Genomic DNA, 4,834 nt, shown 5'->3' with positions numbered 1-4,834 from the left:
GATCCGGTTTTTTGTTTTGTTTTGTTTTTAGTTTGCTATAGGGCCAATGTACTCACTGGAGAGAGAGAGAAAGAGAGAGAGAGAGAGAGAAAGAGAGAAAGAGACAGAGAGAGAGAGTAAAAAGTTACCCCCAGGGGGATGGCTATGCGTAAATCCCTTCTCCATTCTCTCCTCTTGGAATTTTGAGCATGCTTGCACAAGTGCCCAGTGTGATTTTTCTAGCTGCAGGGCCCAGGATTCTTTACTCACAATTGGTCATGTGGGATGCAGCCACCTTAACTTCCGCACCATCTCCTGGCCTGAGATCTAGTGTATTACAGGACAAAAATCTTCAAGATTATGCTACAGGGAATTAGATGACAAGAACAATATTGTAGGTACAGCCATGGAGTGCTGGACCATAGTGCTGGAAGTTGCCTGGCCAATAAGGGTTTGGATCCTCAGGTTGGCCTGGAAACACACTAGGCATGTACACAGGCTCCCAACATTTTGAGGAACTGGAGGGCTGAGGAAAGTCAGTTGTGGCATGAGATCCTGTTGAGAGTGGTTTCTTTCTCTCTTTTCCTTTTGTGCACATGCTCTCTATCATAAAATAAAATATAAAATAAAATAAATCTTGCACTTTCCAAAAAAGCTTTTAATAATTTCTATTTTTCCTTATACTATGGAAGGTTTCTATGAATGTCGTAATAAATAAATTCCTGGGCAAAAATAGTAGGTATATTTTCTCAGACACTTTGAGTTTTTGTTTGTTTCTAGGAATTTGAGACAGACAAATAAAATAGAATTTAAAACCGTAAATTGTTAAAGGCTTGAAATAGTAAAGATAACAGTGAGGCTAGTATAAATTCAGTGTCTTTATAATGTAAAACCATGGGACAATTTGGAAATAAGAAGCAAACAAAGGATGATCTCCAATGTCTCATTGTTTCTAGACTTGATATAAATTATGTGGTAGAAAGAATGGGCTTTGAGATCAGGAATTTAGTTTTGTGGAATTTGAGGTATTTGAAGGGCTAAGAGGTAGATAGGTCTCATAAACACTTGAATGACTGGTCTGAAACTCCAGAAGAAGTCTGAAGTAGAAGTGTAGATTGAGAAGTCATAGGTGGCACTTAAGGCCCCACATGTGGATGGATGCAGGATCTCATGCAAAACGAGTAGAAAGACAAGCTAGATCTCCATACAGAACTCTGGGAATGACTAAGAGGTTTGAGGCACAAGAGGACCATGCAAAGAAAACTGAGTGGCTAGAATGACGGAAGGGTGCCCAGGGATGAAACATGTAACATAAACCAAATAAAGAGACACTTACTCAAGTGATGTCAAATGAGATCAAGGACAAGGAGTATATTGTAGTTTTGACCATTGGTGTTCTCAACAAAGCAGGCCAAGGAATATCATAGAACCACACTGTGGTGACAGAGATATGAATGGAAATTGAGGAAAAGTGAGGTATCTGTTTTATGGAAGCTTGGTTCAAAGTAAGGAAAACTTTGGAGACTAACACAAAATGGTGGGATAGTTTTGATGTTGAGTTTCTGGAGTCTTAAATAAACTTGAATGCTGAAGGAAACAAATTATTGGTTAGGTAGGGACTGAAGATATAGGATGGGCCAGCCTTTGACATGGTGGTTAAGGTGACTGAATCCCACATGGTTGACTGTGTGGTTAGAGTTCCAGATCCAGTGGCTTGAAAAACATGTGTGTGCATACTCAAAATTCCAAAAGAAGGGAGAAGTGGAGGAGAAGGGATTGTAGCATGGCCTTGACCCACAGGGGGTACTTTCTCACTTTCTCTCTCTCTCTCTCTCTGAGTGCACATGTTCTGTAGCAAAATCTAAAAAGGAGGAGGATGAGGAGAAGAAAGAAAAAGAAGTAGCAAGAAAGAGGCAAGTACTAGGTACTAGATGCCTACAGTTTGGAGAAAAAAGAATCCAGAGTCTAGGAAGCAGTGCTGGCTCTTACAAAAGACATATGTGTTTCTCTTACACAAGGCAGAGGAGGAAAGCATAGGCAAAGAGGCAGATATGTTTATAAAATGAGGAAAAGAAGGAAGTAAAAATCATACTAATTAATATTTTTCCTGGGCAATATAAGAAGTAGATTATTTTCTGAGTGAGGAAGAGTGAGAATCAGGTGAAATAGCATGGGGCAAGAGGAGAAATGAGTACAGAGATATGAGCCAGAAGGGATCAAAGACTCAAATCAGAGTTGCTGAGTAGGATTGGCCATGAGCATGCAAGAGCTATTGTTGTGGAACATTCAATGAGAGAGAGACAAGACACAGAGACTTTAGCAGGAAAACAGTGGTTTTTTTTTTTTTTTTTTTTTGTGTGTGTGTGTGTGTGTGTGTGTGTGTGTGTGTGTGTGTGTTTGTGTGTGTGTGCTAGCTCCAGCTTGGGGGATTCATATCCAAATGCCGAGCCCCCAAATTTCTCGGGGCTCCTCCTTTTATTTGTCTTAGGTTCTTTGAATCCCATATATAGTTTAGTTTCTTTGATACCCCATACCTTTGATTGGGTAAAAGACTATTACAGAATGATACAGGCATATACTAGGTTATCCGGCTGTCAGATATGCAGGCATACATGAAGTTATTGAGTTTCTATGTTGCTAGCAGGGCTACAAGGTCACTAGGAATTGCTAAGCTGCTATGGGGACAGGGCTGCAAGGTCATCACAGGATGTATGTGTGTTTTTAAGTTCTAAGCATGCCCATTATCTTCATTGGTCCTTGAGGTTCCCCTACCACATTATCATAATTGTCATGATATTAAAGTCTTTGGTCCTAAAAAACTTGGTGGTGGGTACTTAGAATTATGGTGTTCTGCTTTAAAATATTGTTTATTTTCATGTTGTCTCCCTGATGATTAAGTAAGTCTTTTAAAGCAACATCATCAATCATCTGTTGTTAATGTATTAGTAAGATCAATCTTTTATTTCTGTTGCAACCTTGAGTGCTTTGGATAGGAATTAGATAAAATATTAGAAGTATATCATTAAAGATAGAATTTTATAAGAACTTAATATTTTGTAGACTCTTCTGTGACTCAAACCATCACTTTAGGTTAAACATGATCAAAGATTTGAGAAAATTTCCCAACAAACTGGGTAAAGATGTGAAACGATGCTCAACATTGTTAGTCATCAAAAATATGCAAAATAAAACCACAATGAGATACCACCATGTACCTATTAGAATGTCTAAAGTGAAAAAGACTAAAGTGAACAAGTGTGGCAAGAATCCATAGCAACTGGAGCTCTCATGCACTGCTGGTAGGAATGAAAATGGACCAACCACTTTGGAAAACAGTTTGACAATTTCTTAGAAATATACACTCACACCCACCCACCCACCCATGGCATATAATCCAGTTATTCTATCTTCAGATGCCATAAACATTTGTGTATAAGCCTTTGTATAGATTACCTGAGGAAAAAATATGTGGTATACAAAGACGCATACAATGTTCATGGCAGTTTTATTGGTAATAATAGGAAATATGGAAACAACAGAAATATCCATCAGCAGATGAATGGATAAACAAATTGTGGTATATCTATATAATGGAATATTACTGAGCCATAAGAGAAAATAAATGGTTGATTGCACAGCGACATGAATGAATTTCAGAATAATTATGGTGGGTGAAAAAAGCCAGACAAAAGAGAGTATGTGGTGTATTATTCCATTTATAAAGTAGTCTAGAAAATTCAAACTAATCTATAGTGACAGAAAGCAGATCAAAGGCTGCCTGGACAAAAGGGTGGGACAGGGAAGGCTAGGAAAGGAAAATTACAAAAGAGCACAAAAGAACTCTTGGGAATCATGCATCTGTTTATTAATTTGACTGTGAGGACAATTTCACAACTGTATACAAAGGTCCAAACCTATCGTATTAAACCCTTTAAATATGTGTAGTTTATCATACTTTAATAAAACTATTACAAAAAAGAAATAACCTCTGTTCAAATAGTGGGGAATGATTTAATTATATTATGTAATAGTACATTGTTGAGCATTACATAGCTTTTTTAAAAGAATGATTTATTTCATTTGTTATTATTATTATTATTTAATTGGACCAGAGAGAGACAGAGAGAGAGAGAGAAAGGGAAGAAGCAAGCAGCCAGGTCCAGGACTTGAACTACAGTTGGCCATGTGGGAACCCCGTGCCTTTAACCATCATGCCACCTGCCGGCCCTGAGCATTGTATAGGTTTTAATTGTTTATTTATTTTTCTTTTAGGGCCTAATGTCCCTCTCAAGAAAAGATAGACTACTTTGGGGCTAATCTGAGGTCCCAAGAAGATCTTTTTACTCGCTCTCTTTTGCAAAAATCATTCATATTGTGCATCTTTTAAAATCATGCTTTGAAGAGTATTTTATCTAATGGAAAAATCATAATAGTTAGAGACCGATTGTCTATTGTCTAAGTATGGTTCTGATTTATAATAATTCATTGATAAAAGTTTGTTGTATAATATAGTGTTAAATGCAAAAAGCAAGACACAAAAGATACACATGTAATATAATATGATCTCAATTGTGGTAACCCTCTCTCTTCTCTCACTGCTGAAAGGAAATACCCCTACATGTTGACATTGGTTATGTCTATTAAGTAGGTAGAATGGCATATGATTTTCATTTTCCTTCTTATGTTTGGGGGACTTTTCAAAAACTGAGTTTCCATTACTCTCAGAAGCAGACAAAAACCCAATTAAGTGCCCCTTTAAAAGATTCTTTCCCACATAGGGGAATTCACAGGTATAAATATTCTCAGAAAATATATTCATCTAATTGAGGCATACAGCATCCTTTCTTGCACATTA

General features: G+C 37.3%; 1 non-coding gene across 1 annotated transcript; it reads right to left on the bottom strand.

Annotated features, from left to right (window-relative positions):
- Positions 1 to 4,252: 4,252 nt before the first annotated feature.
- LOC114009102 (small nucleolar RNA SNORA64/SNORA10 family) lies at positions 4,253 to 4,386 on the bottom strand. The gene has a single exon (XR_003550575.1). It is a non-coding gene; the product is annotated as a small nucleolar RNA SNORA64/SNORA10 family (small nucleolar RNA).
- Positions 4,387 to 4,834: the final 448 nt, after the last annotated feature.

This window comes from Tupaia chinensis, unplaced genomic scaffold, assembly GCF_000334495.1.
Source record: "Tupaia chinensis unplaced genomic scaffold, TupChi_1.0 Scaffold000460_1, whole genome shotgun sequence".
In the NCBI taxonomy this organism is placed as follows: Eukaryota; Metazoa; Chordata; class Mammalia; order Scandentia; family Tupaiidae; genus Tupaia; species Tupaia belangeri.
This window is presented reverse-complemented; position numbering and strand designations above follow the sequence as displayed.